The sequence below is a fragment of the Bubalus bubalis genome, chromosome 19, assembly GCF_019923935.1.
Source record: "Bubalus bubalis isolate 160015118507 breed Murrah chromosome 19, NDDB_SH_1, whole genome shotgun sequence".
Classification (NCBI taxonomy): Eukaryota; Metazoa; Chordata; class Mammalia; order Artiodactyla; family Bovidae; genus Bubalus; species Bubalus bubalis.
This window is the reverse complement of record NC_059175.1, coordinates 17284019-17309358: the sequence shown is the minus strand read 5'-3', so window position 1 is coordinate 17309358 and position 25340 is coordinate 17284019. Positions and strand designations below refer to the sequence as shown.

The 25340-nt window shown below is 43.5% G+C and overlaps 1 long non-coding RNA gene across 1 annotated transcript; it reads left to right on the top strand.

Annotated features, from left to right (window-relative positions):
* The first annotated feature begins 302 nt into the window (after positions 1–302).
* LOC123330588 lies at positions 303–23553 on the top strand. The gene is made up of 3 exons (XR_006546610.2): positions 303–618; positions 16841–16923; positions 23162–23553. It is a non-coding gene; the product is annotated as an uncharacterized LOC123330588 (long non-coding RNA).
* The last annotated feature ends 1787 nt before the right edge of the window (positions 23554–25340 follow it).

Below are 25340 nucleotides of genomic sequence, written 5' to 3'. Positions count from 1 at the left end.
ACACACACACACACACACACACACACACACACACCCTCCTTCAAGGGCATACACACCCCCCCCACACACCGCCCCCCCCACACCCCTCCTTCAAGGGCAGCCCTTCCCTCAGTGCTCATAGGCCCTGTTGGACACAATGCCACACACAAAAAGAAAAGCAGCACAGAAAAAATGAAAAAAAGGTTTCAGATTCTCTTCCTCTCTTCTCCCTCCTTCCCAGACGGTATTTTTCTCCCTGGGGATGGAAGGCACACAGGTGCCCTCACCACCCACTCCCCACCCGCCCCACCTGCTGTAGGTCTCCTTCCCCCGGGTAGTGACCTGGCTTTTTTAATGCAAATAGGAAAAACCACAGGGAAGCTTTTTTGCGAGGCTTAGGTGGCGGGGATGCGCCTGAAGCTTAGCACATCCGGGTACTGCGCTCAGGCGGACCATATGAAAGCCTCGTAGCCACAGCGCCAGTGTCTGTTACTTTCTCACTATCCGCTCAGCCGCTGCGATCAAAGCAGATGAACGACAGACAAATGGTGACCTGTCCAGTCTGACCGTTGGATGCAACTGGCTCCCTGCAGCATTCACGGGAAGGGCACCTTACATTTATGATGGACAACACGCCAGGTACTTCTACCCCATTCTCCTGACTCAGCTTCTCTGTAGTCTGTGAGTCAAACATGGCTGTGTGTGCTTAATCGGGAGAGGCTGTGCAGGCGGTCCAACACTGTACAGATTATAAGTGGCAAAATCACGCATGTGAACCCAGGTCAGTCTGCATGCCAGGCTGTCGGCGTTTACCAAATTCAGCCACTGAGGTAGAAATCTGTCAGCCCCATTCTTCCCAGGGCCTGCACTACAGGGCGCGGCTGTGCACGTCGTGAACCTCTAGCCCTGTGGGGCAGGGTCCTCACCCGTCTCTGCGGATGGCACGTCTAGAGTTGTGTGGGAGTGCGTTCTGTACCCCTGAGGTGGCAGCCCTACCTCCCACCACAGCAAAAGTAAAATTTTGTTAAAATAGCAGATTATCCGTTGGAGGTCGGCTGGGATAAAGTGTTTAATCAGCTACCCCAAATTTGGACTTCTAAGAAATACCGCAATATTTTTATTTGGTTTAGCAAAAATTCCAGTTTTCAAGTTGTTGTTGAGTGCTCCATGCCCCAGTATTTATGGCAGTTAATTTAAACACCTGCCTCGGAACCAGCGGGCATCAAGCCTTACCTTCTGGGAGTTGGACTTGCAGTGTGAGAGACTTGCTTAGCTGAACTGGGGAATAAGGAGTCATTCCCTCCAATAGGAAAAACAAAAAAACCAGGTCTTAGGTAGGGCTCCTCAGCTCCTTTCAGTGGCTCCTCTCTGAAGCTGGTGGAGGAGCCAGTGTCTCCGGGAGGGAGGGATCCAGCTCTGCCAGGAGTCTGACACACCCTGCAGGCTGGCCTAGGGAAGGAGAGCTGTTAGCTGCCTGCATGAAATCCTGGAGGGAACTTCCTAATCAGAAGAGAAGGGCCTTGGTGTCAGGCCGGGGGAAGGGGGCAGTAGGAATGTGTGAGGAAGGTATCGTGTCTGAAAAGAGTGTGATGAACCAGGCAGGGTTTTTAATATTCACGTCAAAAAGGGTTTTAGATGCAACTTGGCATCATGGACAATAATCTGCTTTAATTCATTCAATTTGCCATAAAAGATGTCACTTTTTATGTGACATGTGAGAAAATGCCACACTTACCTTGCTAAGTCAGTGCTGTGGCTTTCTGTGGCCAGAACCCACTACACACAGAACCCCTGGGGGCAGGTCACTGTAGCTGGTGGGTCTGCCGTGACACTGTTTAACCATATGGCTCAGGTCACTAGGCTAGGTCTGTCTCTCTGCGAAGATGCTCCTGAACGTCCACTGCCTCATGGGGGAAAAAAATTGATACCCAAATCCATGACTATAAATTATCCCTTGTTTCATTTCACTTTCTCCTGATGCCTGTCAAGCCACCAGGATAAAGAGAGCTTCCTCAGCCCAGCAAGACTGTTACCCTGAACCCAGCCAGACAGTCCACAGTTCCCTTAACCATCCCATACCTCCTGTTTCCCACTACACAACATTAATCTGTACAAAGCACATGTCGCCCCCTAATAATTGGCAAATGTCCTTTCTCAGCATAGTCAGTGGGATCAGATAAACAACTGGAAATTTAGCCACTCCACTTTCTATCCCTTGGAGATTAAGAAAAAATTGCACGTCTAGGAACAATATGTGCAAAGGTGGTCTCCTGGCAATTTGCAGCCAATTACAAGTGTACATTGCTTTGCACAATGGATGTGCTACTGAAAAGGTTATATGCAAATCGAATTTTTGTAAATTGAATTATATTTAACATGCACCAAGGGAACTGGCTATTTTAGGGACACCAAAGTTGAATTCATTTTGTGGAGCAGGGAACCCTTTGTAAAGCAAATTATCATCCTTCAATTCATATATTCTTTGATAAGGTCAGGTTTTATTATCTTGGACCTTTTTGAACTAGAGCATACCTACAGTGTTAAAATGGTAATAATAGGATATTCAGATCCTTCCCCAAATTCTAGAAGTAAAAGGAGAGAATAAAAACTTACTTTGATTCTCCTCCTAAAGGAAAGGATGAACTGGAAAACAGGGAGACTTTCCAGCCTTGACTGGCCAGGCGCCCCTAGATTGTTAAGTTAAAGTAAGATCCAGCCTAACCAGGGCCTTTTTAACACTTAGGCCCTTTTATCACAGGGCCTGGGGCCTATCATCTTTTTAAGGACCAAGCAAATGTCTGAAAACTGAAAGAACACAGAGGAAAATTGCAAATCAAAATTAATGTTTAATTAAAGATCTACAAAATGTAACACCATGTCAACTTCATTAATTGTTAAGTTTGGTATTCATGAAAGTTTAATTACCTAAGAATTAGAAAGGAAGAAATCAAACTTATTATTCACAGCTACTATAATTGTTCACATAAAAAATCCAAGGGAATCTATATACAAACTGTATCAGTCAATGGAGGCTGGATTATGCTGTGTTAACAATCCTGAAACATCAGTGACTTAACACAACAGCAGTTCATTTCCTTCTTATGCAGTCTGTTGAAGTTCTGAGTGACTCTCTACTATGTAGTGATTCATCAGCCCAGGCTCTGCTACCTCAAAGCCAGGTGTCCACACTTATTTCAGCTGGAGAAGAGAGAGATGAGAAAAGTCATGCAGAAGCTTTCCACTGATTCAGTCTGATAATGACCCACATCACTTCCACTCCCATTTCATTGGCTACAACTGGTCACATATCCCCTTGCTGTAGGGTACTTGGGAAGTGTTGGCTTTTTTTTTTTTTTGGCATGCTCAGGGAGACCTGGTAATATCCATCATGTAAACTATTAAATTAATAAGAGCTCAACAAGGGAATTCCAGAAAAACATCTACTTCTGCTTCATTGACTGTTCTAAAGCCTTTGACTGTGTGGATCATGAGATGGGAATACCAAACCACCTTACCTGCTTCCTAAGAAATCTGTATGCAGGTCAAGAAGCAACAGTTAGAACTGGACATGGAACAACTAACTGGTTCCAAACCGGGAAAGGAGTACGTCAAGGCTGTATATTGTCACCCTGCTTATTTAACTTATACACAGAATACATCATGAGAAATGCCAGGCTGGATGAAGCAAAAGCTGGAATCAACATTGCCAGGAGAAATAGCAATAACCTCAGATACTCAGATGACACCACCCTTAGGGCAGAAAGTGAAAAGAAACTAAGGAGCCTCTTGATGAAAGTGAAAGAGGAAAGTGAAAAAGTTGGCTTAAAACTCAACATTCAGAAAACTAAGACCATGGCATCTGGTCCCATCACTTCATGGCAAATAGATGGAGAAAATGTGTAAATTATGTCAGATTTCATTTTCTTGGCCTCCAAAATCATTGTGGACAGTGACTGCAGCCATGAAATTAAAAGACACTTGCTCCTTGTAAGAATAGCTATGTCAAACCTAGACAGAGTTTTAAAAAACAGACATCACTTTGCTGACAAAGGTCTGTATAGTCAAAGCTATGGTTTTTCCAGTAGTCATGTATGGATGTGAGAGCTGGACCATAAAGAGGCTGAGCGCCAAAGAATTGACACTTTCTAAATGTGGTGCTGGAGAAGACTCTTCAGAGTCCCTTGGACATCAAGGAGATCAAACCAGTCAATCCTAAAGAAAATCAACCCTGAATATTCACTGGAAGTACTGATGCTGAAGCTGAAACTCAAGTACTTTGGCCACCTGATGCAAAGAACTGACTCATTGGAAAAGACCCTGATGCTGGAAAAGATTGAAGGCAGGAGGAGAAGGGGACAACAGAGGGTGAGATGGTTGGATGACATCATGGACTCAATGGACATGAGTTTGAGTAAGCTCTGGGAGTTGGTGATGGACAGAGCCTGGTGTGCTGCAGTCTATGGGATTGCAAAGAGTCAGACATGACCGAGCGACTGAACAATAATAACAGCAAGATCAATATACCCAAATCAATAGCTTTCTTATACATCTGTAACAATTAGAAAATGTACATTCAAATAGATGTCAACTTAAAATGCAACCAAAGCCATTAGAACAAATCTAACAAAAGTTATGCAAGTTCTTTATAGAGATAATTATTAAACTTTATTGAAGAATAGAAAAGATGTCAGTCCTCTCCAGATTAATCTATAGACCAAATGCAAATTTGATTCAAACACAGAGTTTTCAGTGGTGATCAGTAAGCTGATTAAGTTTGGGTATTTCTGCATGATATTGAAGTGAAGTGAAGTGAAGTTGCTCAGTCGTGTCCGACTCTTTGCAACTCTGTGGACTGTAGCCTGCCAGGCTCCTCTGTCCATGGGATTCTCCAGGCAAGAATACTGGAGTGGGTTAGCATTTCCTTCTCCAGGGGATCTTCCTGACCCAGGGATTGAACCCGGGTCTCCCACATTGGAGGCAGACGCTTTAACCTCTGAACTGCCAGGATAGCCAGAGCCTAATTCAAAGCTACTGCGAGAATCAAAAGCAGGTAGCACAACAGAACAAGGGCAGACAGAGATGTCTGTAAAGACAGTAACGAAATGGTCCAAAAGGTATTGTGACTCAGAGCACGGAGTCCACCAGGAGGTAAATGAAAACTGCCTCCCTAATGTGGTTGACTCTCTGTTCCTTTAAGTTCAAGTAGCCTAAGACCCAGGAGGTAGTATAAGATATGGAGGATGGGGAGATTAAGCAGATTATGGGGAAAAAAAAATCATAAAGAGAAATCTCAACTTTTGACCTTGAGCCTTAACCACCTCCACGTAATTTATGCACAAAGGATCTACTCTTATATATATTTTTTGAAATGGAAAAATCCATACACATCATGTTTCCTCAAGGGTCTGAACACTTGCAAATCATTAGCTACCTAATTCCTTTCACCTATATTAAATTAGTCAAAGAAGCAGGTCATGAAATGGAGATTTCTCCACCTTCAATAAATAAAACACAATTTTCTTAAAAATTATAGATTTATATCCAGTTTTCTTTTTGATGCCTGTTACATCAGTGACACAGAGAAGGCAATGGCACCCCACTCCAGTGCTCTTGCCTGGAAAATCCCATGGATGGAGGAGACTGTTAGGCTGCAATCCATGGGGTCGCTAAGAGTCAGACACGACTGAGCGACTTCCCTTTCACTTTTCACTTCCATGCATTGGAGAAGGAAATGGCAACCCACTCCAGTGTTCTTGCCTGGAGAATCCCAGGGACGGGGGAGCCTGGTGGGCTGCCGTCTATGGGGTCGCACAGAGTCGGACACGGCTGAAGTGACTTAGCATAGCATAGCATACATCAGTGACAACGAACAAAGTAGCTCCTTAGTATTTGCTCTGAAGTCAGTTGCTTTGAATGCATGTCAGGTAATCCTAAAAACAAATTCCACAAACCATTGTGGGGACTCTCCGACGAATTCTGAGCATGAATACAAAGAGTGTTTCCACGAGGAGCCGTGTGCCCTGCACCCCCGCTGTAGGCTGCCGTTAGAGCAGGACAGTGCTGACATACCTGTGTGCTATCTATGCACCTTTCACACAAGTCTGTGTCAACAGCAATAACCTGATCAGAGACGCCTTAGAGGCCTCTGAGAGTCACTCCTTTGTTCATTCATTCATGTGTATCAAATCGGTATCAGACACTTAATATGCACAAGACACTATGTTAGGCTCTGGACACCATCTATTCACAGGTCTGCCAAGTTTTACAATCCATTTTCTTTGTTAGAAGCACCAGCAAGGACATAACACCTCTCAGGGAGGGACTGTTCTACTTAGCATTGGAAATTGTGCTGTGGCTCAGCAGGCAAAATAGATCACTAAAGATTAATAAAGATCGCTATAGGCTAAGGAGGTTCTAAGTTCTCATTTATCCCAGAATGACCCTGGGACTTCAGTCTGAATAGTATAAGGATAATGGGGGTAATGCCTTCTCTCTGGGTATAATAATGGCACATTTCTAGCAAAACCGATGGCCGCAGATATCGGACAGGGGAGGTCCTCTTTGTAGCAGAGGGAGGCTAGAAAGTTCTGGGTTTACCTGTGAGCAGGATTCATGGAGAAACCATTCAGCCCTTCTGTGCCTCAGTTTGCTCATCTGTAAATCAGGGACAGCAATGCCCTCTTCGAAGTTTGTTGTGACAAATAAGATACCATGAGAGACATGCAATCAACACAATGTCTGCCATGAGGCAAATACCCAGATAAGCACAGAAGGAACACACAAACGAAGGAATGGAAAAGTAGCTCATGTATTAATAGAAGTTGGAGAATACTCCGCAAAGGAAAGAATCAGGGTCTTTTTCTTCCTACTCTGGCTCTCTTTCTTTCTGCCTTGGACCAAGATAAGACAGGAGGGTCACCAGAAAGACCCAATGCTGAAAAGCTAACTTTTCTGAGTTATTGGGGACACATGAGAGGAAGGGGTTACAGTGCTTTTTGAAATTGCTCAAATAGGATAGTCCTAGGTCTATAGAAATTCCAGAATTTCAAATATTCTTCATTAAAGATACTTATATTGAAACAGTATATTATCTTCCTGCCTGCAGTAATAGCTTAAGAGGTTGGGGGTGATTAGGGGGAGGACCACAAAGTCATGTGCTCTGGACTCAGCACTCAACAAAAAGCTTTGAGAAGTAACTGCAGCTGTCTTTGAGGAACTTGATCTCTGGTCTCTTCTCTCCCTCACTATGGTTTTACATGCTCTGCTCTCCAAATAGCTTGGAGAGTTGGCATGGAAGATGATTTGTATATCTGTAAAAACTTCAAACGTCACAGCCATCTTTCAGACGACTTCAGACTAATTTCTGAATGTCTTGGCTCCAGTTTACTGATCTGTAAAATGGAACCCAATTCCTTTGACATTGGATAAAGAAACAAGATAATGTAGAAAAAGCACCAGCCATAAATTAGGGGCTAAGGAAATGTTAATGTTGATTCTCAGTACCTCATATGACCTTCTGATCCTCAGTTCATTCTGTAGGATCAGTTAGTGGCCACTGTTTTTCATCAGCATAGGATAAGCTGGTAAGAGATGATGTCAAGGGTACGTGAGACGCCAGTGCATCTATGCCTTGGGTGTGGCACGTGGCGGAGCTGTAGACCCTGGCCTGGGCCTAGCTGTTCTTTGTGGGGTTGCCATTGCAGGTAACATCCTAAAGAGGGCACTGTTTTCCCTCTCCATAGAGACGCTCTGGCTTGAGTCGGTGGAGCGTGCCATTTGCTGCCACCCTCTCATTCCTCACTGTCTCTATCCCTTAGGGGAAGGTGCTTCTAGTAAACTTTTTGCAACAGGGGTGGGTGGGGACTTTTAACTGTGGTCATTTGCTTCCCAGGTCTCGGCATGTCCACAGCCTCAATGACAGGATGCATAGCGTCAAGATTTACAATGTACGTCTATTAAGAGTCTAGACTTCTCCCAACAGCACATGGGCAAGTTTGGCCCAGTGCGGGAAACACAAGCTGGCAGATCTGCAGTGCGAGAGACCAAGGTGCAAGAAGCCAGGGTCAGGGTCCTGAGCCAGCAGGGCGCCCGTTAGGATGAGCCCATAGCATGCCCCAGTCTGCTTAAAGTCCTGAGCTGCATTTTCCCCGTGATATGAACAGGCCCTTGTTCTCCCACGCAGATGAGGACTTGGTAGTTATTAAGAAAAGCTCAATTGTCCCCCTTGGCTTATCATTACTAACCAGGCAAAGGAAAGCTGCAGCCCACCATTGATTTAGATTAGCACCTTCGTTTCAATATTATTAATTACCCAAGTTAGCATATGGCATGTCAACATCAAAGCCCTACTTTTCAAAATTAACTGTTTCATTTGCAACTGCATGGCTGTACCTGCTTTCTTTCTTGCTTCCAAGGACCAAAACAGAAATATCTCAAAGATATGGTTTTAACTGTCATAAAACAAGGTTTTTGGACTGGGGACTGAAGAGTTTCTCCTTTCATGGGAGGCCACCAGCTTAACTTTTTGAGGCGACAGTTCCATAATAACTTAACATTTGCCAAAGTTCTCCATTGCATTCTGTGCAAAGTAAACAGAAGGGTTAATTTAGTTCTCTAATCTCTTGTTATAAGCCTAATTATTTTACATGTCTTCATTTCATTAATGAATTGCTGCTTTTTACATGCAGCTCCTTCCCCATTGCTTTTGTTTAAACCTCCTGGTGGGAAGGGATAGATTAATTTTGTTGTGCCTTAATGAAACTGTATGCTACATTAGATTTAACCATTTGGCATGCACTGCCAGCATCACCATTATGCATAATGAATTATTTTTTGTGAGTCCCAAACTACTATAGGCCTTCAGTGTTCTCCTTCAGATACTGTGCCTAGGTGATGGGCAGGACAGGAGAGCAAGCTCATTGTCCCTCGCATCTAAGGAGACCACCCGGTAGCTTTTTACTTTCTGTCACCTGCATAGAAGAGTCTAGACTTCCCCTTGCCATGGGGAGCCAAGATATCTGGTTGATTTCTAATGAGCATCTCAAATGAAACTAACAAGTTGATTTTGAGATTTGGGGGCTAAGCATTGTGCTAGGCACCTTAAGGCAGAGCAAAATTTACCTAAAACAAGGACTCATTGTTGCTCCTATGTCTGCAGGACGTCTGGGGTCTGCCTGGTTTTGACTGGGCTCGACTAGTGCTTCCGCTTCAGACTACAATGTTGGGGGCAGCTCCGTTTCTCCTGTCTCCAGTTTTTCCTTCTGGGATCAGCAGACTAGCCAACATCTGCTCTGCTCTTGTTAATGGCAGAAGCTCAAGAAAGCAGGTAGAAATAAGCAAGGCCTTTTAAGGCTTAGGCTTGGAACCAACACACAATTACCTTTTCCCTTTTATTGTTGGCCAAAGCAAGTCCAAAATCAAGAGGTAAGAAAGTATTCTCTTCTGTGTGTTGGCCAAGACAAAAATTATATTCACGGGGACTGGCAAATAATTGGAGCCAATAATTAAATTGTTTATAAGTTTCTATGGGTTGGCCGAATTCTAGAGTTCAGTTCATTTCAGTCGCTCAGTTGTGTCTGACTCTTTGCGACCCCATGAACTGCAGCACACCAGGCTTCCCTGTCCATCACCAACTCCCGGACCTTGCTCAAACTCATGTCCATTGAGTTGGTGATGCCATCCAACCATCTCGTCCTCTGTCATCCCCTTCTCCTCCCGCCTTCAATCTTGGCCATCATCAGGGTCTTTTCCAGTGAGTCCGTCTTCACATCAGGTGGCCAAAGTATTGGAGCTTCAGCTTCAACATCAGTCCTTCCAATGAACACCCAGGACTGATCTCCTTTAGGATGGAGTGGTTGGATCTCCTTGCAGTCCAAGGGACTCTCAAGAGTCTTTTCCAACACCACAGTTCAAAAGCATCAATTCTTCAAGGCCCAGCTTTCTTTAAAGTCCAACTCTCACATCCATACATGACTACTGGAAAAACCATAGCTTTGACTAGATAGCATTTGTTGGCAAAGTAATGTCTCTGCTTTTTAGTATGCTGTCTAGGTTGGTCATAGCTTTTCTTCCAAGGAGCAAGCGTCTTTTAATTTCATGGCTGCAGTCAACATCTGCAGTTATTTTGGAGCCCAAAATATGTATCTCACTGTTTCTATTATTTCCCCATCTATTTCCCATGAAGTGATGGGACTGGATGCCATGATCTTAGTATTCTGAATGTTGAGTTTTAAGCCAACTTTTTCACTCTCATCTTTCACTTTCATCAACAGGTGATGAAAGTCCATTTAGTCCTCTGCTTTCTGCCATAAAGGTGGTGTCATCTGGTTATCTGAGGTTTTTGATATTTCTCTCGGCAATTGTGATTCCAGCTTGTGCTTCATCCAGCCTGGCATTTCTCATGATGTACTCTACATATAAGTTAAATAAGTAGGGTGACAATATTCAACCTTGATATATGCCTTTCCCAATTTGGAACCAGTCTGTTGTTCCATGTCCGGTTCTAACTGTTGCTTCTTGAGTTGTATACAGATTTCTCAGGAGGCAGGTAAGGTGGTCTGGTATTCCCATCTCTTGAAGAATTTTCCAGTTTGTTGTGATCCACATAGTCAAAGGCTTTGGCATAGTCAATAAAGCAGAAGTAGATGTTTTTCTGGAACTCTTCTTGTTTTTTCGATGATCCAATGGATATTGGCAATTTGATCTCTGGGAGTTCATGGTTCACATACTGTTGAAGCCTGGCTTGGAGAATTTTGAGCATTACTTTGCCAGTGTGAAATGAGTGCAATTGTTCAGTAGTTTGAAGATTCTTTGGCATTGCCTTTCTTTGGGATTGGGAAGAAGATTGACCTTTTCAAGTTCTATGGCCACTACTGAGTTTTCCAAATTTGCTGGCATATTGAGTGCAGCACTTTAACAGCATCATCATTTAGGATTTGAAATAGCTCAACTGGAATTCCATTACCTCCACTAGCTTTGTTCGTTGTGATGCTTCCTAAGGCCCACTTGGGTAGCCACCCCCATATTTCAAAGCTGGAACCATTTAATTTCACAGTTAAGTCCAACCCCAGCCAAGACCTAAGATCCTACAATTTCCTACCTCAGGCCAAGACTAGTTCCAGAATCTGGGCATCTTCTTTCTCTTCCAAAGATTTCTTGACTTCACCTGCTTTTCTCAGACCTCATCATCTCAACTGGCAATAGTGTCTTAACCAGCTCCCTTCTCCAAGTCCCCTTCAACCCCATCCACCAGAGGTGTTTCCCATCACCTCTGGGACAAAGTCATGGCTCACATGATGTAGATTCCATGTTCTGACAGCTTTCTCTCCAGCCTTATCTCTCTTCTTTGCTGTTATAGTGATTATCCCCTGGGCCTTTGCATAGACAGCCCCCCTGGCAGAATCACACTATCACTATTGCTCATCCTTTAAGATTCAGCTCAAATGTCATTATGATTTTTTGCATATTGCATAGCAAATGTTCTGTAAGATATATATATATTTCTTTACCAGCTGAGCCACAAGGGAAGCCTGTATATGTGTGTAGTGTAGTGTTAGTCTCTCAGTCATGTCTGACTCTTTGCTACCCCATGGACTATAGCCCATGAGGCTCCTCTGTCCATGGGATTCTCCAGGGAAGAATCCTGGAGTGGGTTGCCATTCCCTTCTCCAGAGTATATGTGTGTATGTATGTGTATATATGAGAATGTTCAAGGAATAATGGACTTGATTCTTTCTGATACATCATAAATGCATAGTTATTAAAATTTAAACTGTCCATCCACATACCCCTAAAGATTATCTTGTGTTCCCCTATAAGTTTGCCTACGTCTTCAAAACAGTGAGGAAAGCCATCTGGCTGCTTAACTTAAAACCATAGAGTTGGAGAGGGCTCTGAGAAGCCAATCATTCTGTCTTTGGCAAGTTCATTGCTTAAATGGCATAATATTTAAGTTGTTAACATTTCTTGAGTGTTTCCTACATGCTGAACACTGTTCTACATGATTGACATGTATTCACTCATTTAATCCTCATAATAACTCTATGAGATGACAATGAAATCATCTCTCCCTTACAGAAAACAAGATAGAGCCTCGGAGTGGTTAAGTAACTTTCTCAAGATCACCAGCTGATGAGAGTGGACCGGTCTGTTCAAATTCAACCATATGGTTAGAATCCATGCTCTTAGCCTATCCATATGCTCTCCCCTCTAGCAGAGTTTACTGCCTCTGGTATTCTATAGGCAAGACTGTCCTTAGTGCCTAGACTTTGCTGCAGTGCAGCCTTTTTTCCCTGGGGAAGGGAGGACTATCTGATCAGAAAGCAGGCGGGAGACCTAGAAAAGGTAACCTTTGGGAAATGGGCCACTCGGTAGCCTGTGATTCTCTGGTCTTGCTTTAAGAAGTTCTTTGTGGAAGAAGCCAAACTGGCATCACTGTGACAGAATCCCCAGCTGCTGGCCACTTCTGCTATCCTGCGTATCTTTCGGTCTCCAGAGGTAGCCTGAATTTTCCAGCTCTAAGCAAGAAAGCTTTGACACCAAATCATCCAATTTCTGCCTGAAACTTATAAGTGCCGCCCCTGTTGAACACAGCAGAGCCTCAGCTTTTCTACAGAAGAACCTTTAGGCCAGGTGCTAGGGCTCCTGCTTCATGCTATCTATGTTTTACTTGCCCTAGCTAAACAAACAAAAAAAATCCTCGCTTGAGTCATTTCTGCATCTGACTGGGAGTTTTGTGGAACCTGTGCTTGTCAATTAAGCAGCTCGTTCTTGTCACATGCCTGTCACATTCACTGGGAACCAGCGTGTCTCCATTTTTGAAATGATGCAGCCCAGATGCTATTGATCAGCTCGGCGTCTCTCGGAGAAACCCATGCTCAGCTATGTCCCTGTGGGTGATAAACAGGATAGATGCCCCTATCCCCTGATAAAGTACTTGTTATCTACAAATGTATAACTCAGAAGGAATTACCACCAATATTCTTTTAATTGGAAATATCTTTCTTCTTCCTAAGCAGATACATGCAAGCTCCCTTTCCTGCAGAAGCCATCCATAGAAACGGAGCATGTGTGTGAGAGACAGGCTGTTTAATCTTTCCCTGTAATCAGCTCCCCCGAGCCCAAATGCTGAGTCTGTAAAAGTAGCAAGCCCAGGCCGTTCTCCTGCTAGAGACTGGCATGGCCTGCCCCGCCCTGTCTTCCTGACTTTGGCAGTGGGACTCCTTGGAAAGCAAGCATGTCCCACCTTAAATGAGATTCTCCATCAGAATCAGACACCCTAGAAAAATAGAGCTTAGGAAACGTGGCTTTTCTGATCCCATTATTGATAAGCTCTTAGAGCTCATCAATGAAATTAGAACTTGTTAATCCTGTACATTCCTCCCCCCGCCTTGATTTTTAATTACAGAAGAAAGAAGCAGTGGATAACTTCTGGGGCTGCAGAGACATCAAGGCTGTCAAGAGAAAATTAAATTTACAGTCAGAGAGTTTTGTTTTCTCAAGTGTCCTTGTAAAATGCAAAAAAGGCTCCTGGCATCACCAAGGCAATTCAGCCGGTTTCCTAAACTGGCAGGGTTTTCCTCGAAGAAGCCCTCCTTCGTTTGCCAAGAGAGTGTATTAATGACAAGGACTGGACCTAAAGGGAACTCATTCAGAAGAAAACTGCATTAAAAGAACATTAAGGGCGATGTTTTAAAGTCTGATTTAAACTCATGAAAGCAAGGAGATTTATTGTTGAAGCCAAATTGTCGAGCTGACGCGCCCTGCCTGGTAATGCATTCTGATTGGAGCACCGGGGATTGAATCCGCTCAGAAACATCACTCATCGGGGCCAGGCGATCCAGCTGGGTGAGAGGAGGACAGCCAGGGGGGAAACAGGCTGGGGTGGCACGTTTCTGAAGGCAGATGGACTAACATCCCACAGGGACCAGCCCACCAGGGCAGCAGGAAGAAGAGGAGGGTGCTGCCAGCTGAGATCAGCCTTGACAGAAGCAGACAGCTGAGTGGCCTTTAAGCTTCCCATGGCTGCTGGGGGCAGCCAGGGTGGAGGCACCCCCTGAAGAAGTTGGAAGCTTGGCAGGATGTCCCAACCCCTGTCCTCTGAATCCTCAACTCCTCCTGTGAATTCTTTTTGGCAGCCCCTCCTGCGAGCAAATAGATCCACAGCAGAATGGTCACCCCCTTACTCCAACCTATTGCTCTGTTTCCCTGACTGTACTAGGCTTTGGGGGAATGCTGTTCAGGTCTCTTACCTGTGCTGCAGACCTGGACTCCAGCCAAAAGGCCGGCTGCTTGCCATCTTGCCAGTCAGGGTCTGATTTCTAGATTAGAAGTGTTAGTACCTGTGCTGGAAAGGCACAGTGGAGTCTCCTGGAAAAAAAAATCAAAGAAATCAAAGAAAACAGCCTCAAGCTTGTGTTCTTCCCTCCCCTCCTAGTGCAGGGGTGTTGCCAGGGTACTTGTCACCTTTCCCGATGCCAGCGTTTAGAGTTCAGCCTGCCATAGCATCACAGTCTAGTCCATGTAGCAGCCACACTGCAGGACGGCTTGGTGCTTTTTCAACAAGGGCCTAGAACTGATTCTCTTTCAAGCTTTTCCAGTGTCCCTGGGCCTGGACAGACTATCCATCACCCGGTGTCTAAATCATGAGGAGTCCTTACTGTGTATGGATATAGCCTTGTCTTTTCCAGTGATGGGATCTGAACAGCCAAGGGACTATTGGGGTGGATACGACGTCATCAGCCACAATTAGAGGACAAAGAGTGTCACCCGGGAAGAGACATGAAAGCCTTTGGTGAAGACAAAACTGGGGTCTGAGATGAGGAAAGCCCATTGGTGTCAGGGTGCAGATGTGTCTCAGTGACAGCGTGGACGGTCAGTTATCCAGGTGATTAGCAAGGGCTGTGTGGTCCTTTCGAGTGTCCATTCGTCTGTGTGTTGAATGCTGCACAGTATCAGTGAGGATGGAGCTGTGTAAACAAACGCAGTGAACGTGACAAATAAATAGAGGAAGGTACAATTTCTAATCACAAGCAACTGGGAAGAGGGTCGGGGAGGGCTTCCCAGAGGTGATGGCTGCTGAGTTGGGTCTTGAAAGGGAAATAGATATTTGCTAAGACAGGAAAGGGTAGTGACTGGTGGTGGGGTGGGGTGAGGTGTGAAGCCCAGAACAGGGCCTGGGTGGCTAGTATCCTCTAGAGAGGAGGGAGCTGTAAAAGAAGAGACTGGAAATGTCCTCAGAAGCATGATTACAAATGTTCTCTGTGTCTTGCTAAGAAATATTAACTATTTCATGCTGTCAGTGGGCTTCCCTGGCGGCTCAGTGGTAAAAAAAAAAAAATCTGCCTGCACTGCAGGAGACCCAGTTCAATCCTTCTGGGAAGATCCCCTGGAGAAGGGCATGGCAAACCACTTCAGTATTCTTGCCTGGAGAATCCCATGGACAGAAGAGCCTGGTATGCTATCGTCCATGGGGTCGCAAAGAGTTGGACATGACTGAGGAGCTACACAGCAGAAGCAGCATGCAGCCAATAGGCAGCAATTGAATATATTTTAGATAGCTTGTGAATTTTTCTTGTTTGAGGTAGCTAAAAACCCACAACTGACCATGTTGTTACCCTATTTGCAATATTAAGAGAGAGTGGAGGGGGTCCCACATTATCTTGAAGCTGGGCAGAAAGCTGTGAACTTCCTCCCTAGAAAACTGCTTCTATGTTCACAATTTTGCATATAATTTCATGGTTTTCATGGCCCCCCTAAAGCCCACCGATAAACCGTAACTTATAAGCCCTCACTCTAAAGGTATCTGTGCGAAATAATTTGTTCCCTGGGGAGAATTTCATAGTTCTTAGGGGATGTGTACTGCAGTATTTAACAAAGATTTGTCATAGCGCCTATAACTTTCAGATGGTTTGACAACACATTTTCAAAAATATGTGTGTATGTTTTGTGGGGAGAGAGAATGAGGGAGAAGCAACTGAGGCAAAAAGTTAACAATTGATGAATCTAGGGGAAGAGTATATTGATGTTCATCTCAATTTCTTTCAACTTTCCTATACAATGGAAATTTTTAAAAATAAAAGCAAAGAGAAATCAAATCCTTGCTCGAGGCAGAAGTAGAAGGGATGAATATAAAGTGATGGACTTTATTCATTTATATTCCTTCACTATATACTATCTGAATACCTACTATAGCTGTTCAATATTTAGTTGGAACAATCAATAGGAATTAGTGCCTGATGGGAGGTGGGCGGGGGTGGGGAGATGATGGAGGAGACACAGTGATGGAGCGTGAGTGGCCAGCGTAAATGACTGGAGCTCAATTAACAAAGAGACCACAAGGCATAGGGCAGCGGGCCGAGGAAGGGAGATGAGTCCAAGTCTGTGGGCGGCATTTTGAAAGGGATGTTAATGAACTTGAATGAGTCTGAGGGAGAGCCACCAGAAGTAAGGGGAACTAAGACAGTGGTACATGAGAAATGGTATGGGCCAAGGACGGGAAGATATGTGGGAAGAAATTGAAGTGAGTGAGAGGTCTGCAAATTATCTGCAGATATGAAAAAAATCCAGGAAAAGTAGGCTTGATTTACGTGACCTAAGAGGGCTACCCTTGAAAGATGGCTGAGAGCTGCGGACATCGACTAGGTCTAAGGTGTGGAGGGAGCTTTGTCTTCACTGCGCTGTTGGACGGCTCCCCACCAGGCTCTGTGTCAGGCACGGGGGCTGGCTGGGGCCAAAGCTGCAAGGCAGGGCCTCTCCTTGGAGTGGCACAGGCAGTGTGGGATGAAAGAAGAGATTCACTGCTTGACACAGACCTTCACAGTCTTGTAAAACTTATAACTGTCTATTCAACATCTCCATCCAGGCACTCAGGATGACTAAAATCACAACACTCGCAAAATTCCTGAGAATTATGGTAGTGGAAAATAGAAATTCCAGCTGTCCTAGGTAAGTAGCTATTTCCACAACTTCATGGTCCCTCCCCAACCAGTTCCTTGCGCCACCACGACACACACACAGAGCTAAAATGAGTACGGGCCTTCTGGAGTGACATTTGCACATACGAGAATGGTGGGAGTCTTCTGAGAGGGAAGAGGAGGAAGAAGTTCCAGGTGAATGAAGTAGCAGAACGGAAGCTAAACCATCTGTCATCCTCCCCCGTCTTCTTTCAGGGAAATGGGTTAGAGAATTGAAGGAAAACCCGGAATATGGAACCCTAGTTTATCCTGGGGTCTGCTGTGTCCTGTCCTTCCTATTCCCGGGCTAATTTATTTATCTCCCTGGTCTTCAGGCTTCACTGCTGGTCAGGGGCTTAAGGTAAGCCCAGGGGTTCCCTTCTGGAGGTGTCTGAACTCAAGTGCCTGCAGGATTTGGCAGAAGCCCCCAAACTTATTTTGCTTTCAATATGTTTCCTCTCTGTCCCCCAACTAAGCACAGAAAGAATTGTGTAAAGTGTGTCCCTGTGTCCCTTCACCCAAACTGCCCTGGCTGGTTCTCTCCCTTCCCAAAGGAAGATATGGATGTGGCCTTTGAAAGTTCTCAGCAGACAGCTGCCAGGCCATCAACACCCGCCCCTCCTCCACAGCTCCAGGGCTAGCGTGCATGGAGCATCTTCTCTGTGCCAAGCGTCTTGTGGGTTCTTTACATACATTTCATCCTCATAGCAGCTCTATGAGAAGAATGCAATTAACCCCTTTCTACAGATGAAAAACAGAAGCTTAGAGCATGTAAATAACTTGTCCAAGGTCACTGGACCATGATGTGAGAGGGCAAATAGTGAGATCCACATAGGGTTGACTCCAGAACCCAAGCTCTTAAAAATCCACAGGCCAGCCACGCTGTCTCCTAGAGGCTTCGGTGGATTCTGAAAATGATAATCAACACTGATAGAATGATACTGTTTTCAGGCTTTGTTCTAAGGACTTTACATATATTAATTCCATTAACTTCAAAACAACCTTATGAAGTCAACACTATTGTCATCTGAAATAAATAGATTGAGGCACAAAGAGATTAAGTAAGTCGCCCAAGGTCAGAACTTTAACTCGTGGTCAGCTCTTACACCTGTGTCACTATGGCAGTATATCTAAAAAGCATGCCGAGTATGCATGTGTGACTTGCAAGAAAGCGTCTTTTCAGGAATGACACACCCAGCCTGTACTTGGGGTGCCTCACTGTCCCCACACCTCACTCACCAGCCAGAGACTATCGGAATGACAGTCATGCACACATCGCTTCTCAGTCATCCTTGTCCCTGGAATCCCACACACTGTGAGAGAAGAATCAGGAATGTTTCTTGAGCTAGAGGGAGGGCTTAATTTTCAAGTGTTAATAATGTGAAACTCAGGAGAAACATGCTCATACTGTGAAAATCCTATAAGATATTAAGTTTTTTTTTAATTAGCATATTTACTCTCAAAGTTAGAAAAAGATCCTTGCTGCTGGCATTTATTCATAGTTTGCTTATCTCAGCCTCCATGCAAAGCATTTGGGTACCTTTTTTTCCCCTGCCATCAATAAAAAAGAGAATCACTAATTTGTCTATGAAGAAAGGGAAAAAAGAGAAGAAGGATAGGTAGGAGGGAGGGGATGGATAAAGAAAACCTTTTTTCTTAGATTGATCTAGCAGAGCATGGGGATAGGAATATAATCTGAGCATCTAAATCTGCCTGGTCTTACTGACTCCCATTTGTGAAGTGGTTATTTTTTCCTTCATAGGAAATATTTTGATTTACCATTTTCATTATGTGTAACCTTCCTTACACCTAAGAGTAGTTTGTCCCAGGGTGACATTCGGAATTTGTTTATGATCAGCGTGGCCAGGGACCCAACCAGTCAGAGCAGGTGCTCCCTGCTCCGTGGTGCCTATGAAAGCAAACCCAACCTCGGCCCTCACACATCATTGATCCAGAGCTTTAAAATAAGACCTGTGGGAAAAGAATAGAGCAACGTATCACTCTTCCCAGATCATTTCCCCTAGGATTTAAATAATCTAAAATCTAGCCAAGAATCAGGACAGCTCAGCAAAAAAGACAACTGCGCAACTTGATGGACCTAGAAGAAGGTCTAGGTGTCACGGCTCACAAGCTCTGTTCGCAGGAGACTTCTTACAAGGGATTCTGTGCAGTGGTTTTGATTTTGAAACCATTTTTAATGTTCACTTTGTTTTCATCAATCAGTAGACTGGAAGCTGCAAAGGGAAACTATGGGGAAAGGATTATTGCTGGAGACAGTGTACATTGATGACAGCAAAAAGAGATAAGGAGACAAAAGAGCAGGGGGAGATCCCCAAGAAACAGATGTAGTAACTCTAAAGACACGAGTCTGGGGTTATTTAGTGCAGGGCAAATGGCCCTGTACAACCCAAGCAGTATCCCCAGAGAGCAGAGAATCATCACAATTACACATGGTGATGACTCTGGCCATCAGGAAAATATGAATTTATGTTCCAGATGAAAAAAGAAAGATGAATGCAATAACAGAAAAGATTTATAATATATACACATATTAAAATTCTTAAAAAATCTAATCCTTAAAAGAATAGCTTGCTATGTCAAAATGTGTCTTAGGGTATGAAACTTTGTTTAATGTTACTTTGTTTACTTTACGTATGCTCTTATATATACTTAAGAATAGATTATTCCATAGAATAAAGGAAATGGCATTATCTTTGAGAATGTTGATGACTAGGTTTTACAAAGGATTTAATAATCATAAGGTAATAGGAGAGGAGAAATTGTATTTTCCATAATTCCATGAAGACTAGAACAATCCTTTGGTTGGGTTGAGCTGTTTTCCATCCGAAAAGTGGTGGGAGAAGATGGCTGAAGGACTGGGCCACACCTCCCAGGGCCAGGCTTTCTGGGGGTGTGAGCTCCTTGTTGCAAGAAGCCTCCCTTGTTAGAAGGTAATGGGCAGCAGGAAGAACCTACAGAACGATACAAAGCTGAGAGGGTCAGAATCCAACCTCTTCTCAAATATGAGTCTAATCAACTTACCAGATGCTCAGTGTCTGTGAGAGAGGTTGGGTTGTTTTCTTCTTCTTTTTTTTTTAATGTGTGAAAAACAGCTAAAGAGCTATTTTTTCTGTGTACTAGCTGGCTGCACATTAAATTAACCTTAGGCTCTTGGATTTAGAAGTAGTAGAAGAAAGCAAGTGGAAGTAGGGTCATGAACTTGTAGGAATTGTAAGGAGGACTGATGGATTCAGAATCTGAGGATTTGGACCAGTTTATCCATATCTCTGAAGATCAGGGGAGCCCACCGGAAATCTAGATCTCTGTCTTTGTCTCTCCCTCTCACATATGTGTGTTTCATGTACCTATGTATATTTTTAAACAATAATAGTTGTCAAATACCTATTGAGGATAGGTGCTATGCTAAATGCTTTTTACATTTGTGATTTCATTTAACTTTCATGAGGTAAGAATTATTACTGTGAAGAGACTGATGCTCAGAGAGGTTAATTAGCTTGCCCAAAGTCAAAGTCACACAGCCAAAGAATAGTTATTATAAAACACATTCTTCCTGCTAAGCCCCAAGCAGATTTTAATGCACCAGGAAAAGCTGCTCCTCTTTATTTCCAAACCCACATTCCCTCAAAGACTCAGGGTGTCTGTCTTCTGGTTGTCAAGTTACTAAACCTTGACAACAATGAAGGAGAATTTTAATGTTCCAAGATTTCAATAGATCTGGAGTTTATGTGGGAAATTGAAGACACGGATTTAATGTGGGACAGGGAGGACAGCCATATCTTGTAGATTTAAGGCGTTTGCTGTGTATACATGTTAGGAGTGGTTTTCTTCTGCTACCACCACTGCCAGAGATAAAGCATGAATGATATCGAGTTCATGGGACTGATATCCATCAGCAGCAGAATATATTCCAGCCTCATAGGAATAAATACAAGGATGTACTGATAATTACGCCTTGATACACGGAAGAGGATATAAAAAACTCTTTCTCAATTTGTCTAGAGCACTGTGAATAATAATGCTGCCCATGTGTTCATAACGCAAAGTATTTAAAGCTCTATTGTTATTTTCACAAAAAACAACTTTGGGCAAAGCATGTTTTCAGTCTTAAGCTGGAATGTGGAGTTTATCTCACAGTGCTATGCTGCCTGTTCTAGCTGGCATCAATTCCTGGTATTTAAATGCATCAGAGACACTCGGCCTTCACTTTGAAATGAGAGAGTCTTACGGAATGTCAAACAGAGCCCTTGTTTCCTGACTTCTGACCTAGCTCAGGTTTGGGTTTTTTTTTTTTTTTCTTTTTTTTTACCCCTTTACATGACTCAGACAGGCTCTTGGAGGCCTAGAGATAAAAGGCCCTATTAGAAGTGCAAAATATGACTATTATTACCTCCTTTAATAAGGCTTCTTGCCAATTTTTCAAATGACTAGAATCTGTTTGCTAATTATTACTCCACAGTTTCTGCATTCATTTTCTTCCCCTGAAGGAGCCTGATCCCAATGAAGATGAAGCGAAGTGCTAAAAAGTGTGTTTACTGCCATCTATGGGATGTAGCAGGACTGCCATGGCGTGGATCCCTTCCCAGGGAACTCTCACTTATTACTTTGTTTCAAAGCCATGGGGAAATGTTCAGCAACTGTAAGCACAGGCTTTGCACTGAGCCCCCACATGCAAATACCACTGAAAAATCATGTGTGTACAGTTTCCCAGCAATATAAATTCATATTGCTGCTTTAGAGAGTGAGACAGTATGTTTTCCTCTATTTGAGGCAATGATGTTTATGTGTACAGTAATATATGGGCACGTGGGCTCTACTCATGACTAAGAGTTCTAACCTGTGATTATCCTCAGATGTTCTAGCAGAGCATGTTAGAACTAGGAGTTTATTTGCTGGATGATTCTGAATATTCTGAAGAAGACCAGGAACCAGGAAATAATAAAGACTCCTGAGTGACCAAAAGAGATGTAAACTGTGTGTGTTATGGCCTATGGACTCAACTCAAGAATCAGGCCTCCAAGGTTATTATAACAAATTCTATTGTTTGAGTATCAGAAAGTCTCATTATCAGAGGTAGTAAATTACGAGATAGCACAATGGTTTTGAAAGACAGACATTTGAGGAAAGCAGACGCGATAGCTCATATCCTAAAACCTAGGGAGGGAAGAGAAAACTAAAACCAAAACCAAATATAAGAGTTCAAAGGAACAAAGCAGTCTGCAAAATCACAGTGTAGTATAGCGATCAGTGTTCATGTTAATGATTCAGTTCTCAAATAGGGGTTAAATTTCCTAAGGTCTATTAAGTCATTAACATGACAGACTCAAAGGACATGTCTACACAATTCATAGAGAGAGAAATACAAATGGTTCTTAAAATAGGAAAAGATACAACTTCATTCAGAACAAGAAGGCCTTCAAATTAAGAGGAAATGACTTAAAGACAAGCCACTGACTCAGAGAAAATATTTGCAAAACTAGTATCAGATAAAGGACTTGTACCCACAGTATACCAAAAATTCTTAAAATCCACCAAATAAGAAAAGAAACAACCTAATTAAAAGGTAGGCATAACTACTGTAGAATTTTATATAAATAGATCCCTGCTGTGTATGTACCCCTCTGTGTCTGCATTATCTTGCTCATTGTTGGTGGTATTTATCTATGGAGTTGAATGTATCAATAGTTTGTTCCTTTGTGAATTTTTCCATTTACATACCACACCTCATCAATTTAGGGACACTTTGGTTTTCTTCAGTTGGGGAATAAGAATGCTATAGACATCAAAACAATTAAAAAATAAAAGGTAGGCATAAGATCTGAACAGACATTCAAGCCAAACCATATTAGAAGAGACAAAGAAGGATACTTTACAAGAGCCACATTCTACAGTATACATTTTTTTAAAAAGTAACTGAGTTTATATTCTTTATTCACCAACTGACAAAACTTCAGAAGAAAAGTTTGGTCACATATGGTGCTAAATGAAGGTGTGGAGAAACAAATCCACTCATACAGTGATGGCAAGAGAAAAAAACATGATGTGTACTCTGCGAAGGGCAGTGTGGCAGCAGTCATCAAAATTACAAATGCGCGTATCCTTTCTTAGACCCGGTGATTGTTTTCTGGGAATTTCACCTACAGATATCCTCAGACATCTACAATAATGGAGTAAATAAGGAGATTATAATTGCAGCAATTTTTTTATAATAGCAAAATATTGGAGCAACTAGATGCCTATCAGCTGCTGATGCCGTAAATGATGCCGTACCCCACCATGAAACAGGATGCTGCCATTGTATAGAATGAGGAACTCGTATGTACTGATGAAGAATGATGATCAAGATAGGAGATTTTAAAAAGCAAGTGCACTACTGTGTCCTAGCATGTCACCTTTTGTGGGGAAAAAAATGCATGTGTACATATAGAATATCTGCAGAAGGAGATACCCTATATAAGCTGGTAGCATCCGTCAGGGATGGGGAAGTGGGAGGCCGGGGCACTGGGGCAGGAGGAAGACTTAATTATCAGTCTGTACTCTTTTGTTTCTATTCTGGAAAAAAGGTGATATAAAATAATTTAAAAATAAAGAAGGCAAAAGGGTATATAATACGTTTGGGGATGCTTCCATTTACCCTTTTTTTTAACGTTGATCTTTAAAGTGTTGGTTAGCTCTAGTTATCTGGACAATTTAATTATGTAGAACACCTCATTTCCTGACGATGCTGGATGAATAAGGCAGTACTCTAGTTTGCTGACTTATGCACAATTACAAAGTTAACATTATCATCACAGCACAAAAGAGATTGGAATTTAGAACAAAGGCTGTGATACTTTTTAACAAGACATGAAGGCAGAAGGAGAATGGATGAAGTGGAGAGAGTCTGTAACCCTCACACTGATTGAGGGATGAAGGCCTAATGAACAAAATCTATGAGCCTCTGTGAAGTGCGGTACTTCTGCATGTAATAGGCCAGGCTTCTGTTCCCAAAACGGCAAAGGCAGTTGCTGCCTTTGTAAGAGACACTTTGTTAGTCGCCAGCCTTGACAGGCAGAGTAGCGTTTGGTGCTTACAGGTGCTTTGGAGGGACTGCAAAGAAGGCAAGGGCATAATTTCTGGCCCTGGGAGAAGCCTGGCCCTGTCTACGAGACACGGCTCAGGACTCAGGAATGCAAGCAAAGCATACTCATCATATATAAATGCAAGCAACGTCCTTGAAAGAACAGAGTAGAAACTGACCATCAGGCTGATACAGATTGCAGAAATATCCTTCACCATGTTAAAGATCTGGATGTTTCATATGGAAACTCAGGTTTCTTTTTTCAGCTTTCTTGAAAAGTTGGAAAATCTAATGATACAGGTCCTGATTTTCTTGCATGTTAACACCCACTGGAGCTGAGCAGGGACTGTCCCCTTTATATGGGACATAAGCTTTATGTGGGGCAGTTAACCATGGTCCCCAGTGCTCCCTGGTACCCTACACCTGGTCTGTCTCTCTCAGCTACTTGCCTGGTCTCTGCAGGCATTGCAATTTGCAAGTCCTGGTCCAGAATCAGGAAAAGCTAGTTTGGGAAAGTGTCTCAGTCATAGGAGATTCTTAAGCAGACTTTGAAAAACAAGGGAGAGTGGCCTGGTGGATTGGGTGTGCAAGACATTTTAGAAGGAAGCTTCCTAGAAGACCAGACTGTTTCCTCTTGATCAAAAATTGGGCCAATCACAAGTTGTCTGTGCTTTAGAAAAATCCAGATGGTGTTGGCTGAGCAAGGTCTTGCGTCCTACTCTGTGCTAGGAGCACTTTAGTGGACAAGTTCTCTGTCACAAGCAGCTTATAGTCTACTCATGGAGGTGACCAGCGCACCGGAAAACACACTGCTACGTGTAGGTTATAGTGAAAAGGAAGGACAGAGTATTGTCATAAGAATTACAATGAGAGTGTCAGTGGGGAACATGGAAGCTGAGGAAGGAATGTGATCAAGCAGATGTGAGGTGGAGGGAACAGCATGTGTGAAGGCCCTGTGCTGGGAGCACCCGGAGTATTCCCGAGACTGGAGGAGCACCCGGCATGTCCAGAGCACAGTGAGGAAAGAGGAAAGTGGCATGAGATGGTGCTGGAGGAGGAGGACACTCTGAGTGAAGGCTAGAGCGGTTTTAAGGGTAGGAATGACTTGAATCTACACACCAAAGTTACTTAAGAGATCAGCCTGGGAAAAGCGATGCAGGGCCACACGGAAGGAAGTCCGGAGGTGGTGTACCACGACGAGCCGAGGCACCTGGTGTCGGCTTGTTTGCCCTTTCAGCCGCCCACAGTTGGCACCAGGGCCTCGTCAGCAGCCCCTCCTGGTAGGACAGAGGTCCACCCCACTACTTTCTTTTGGGTACTTTTTTTTTGTC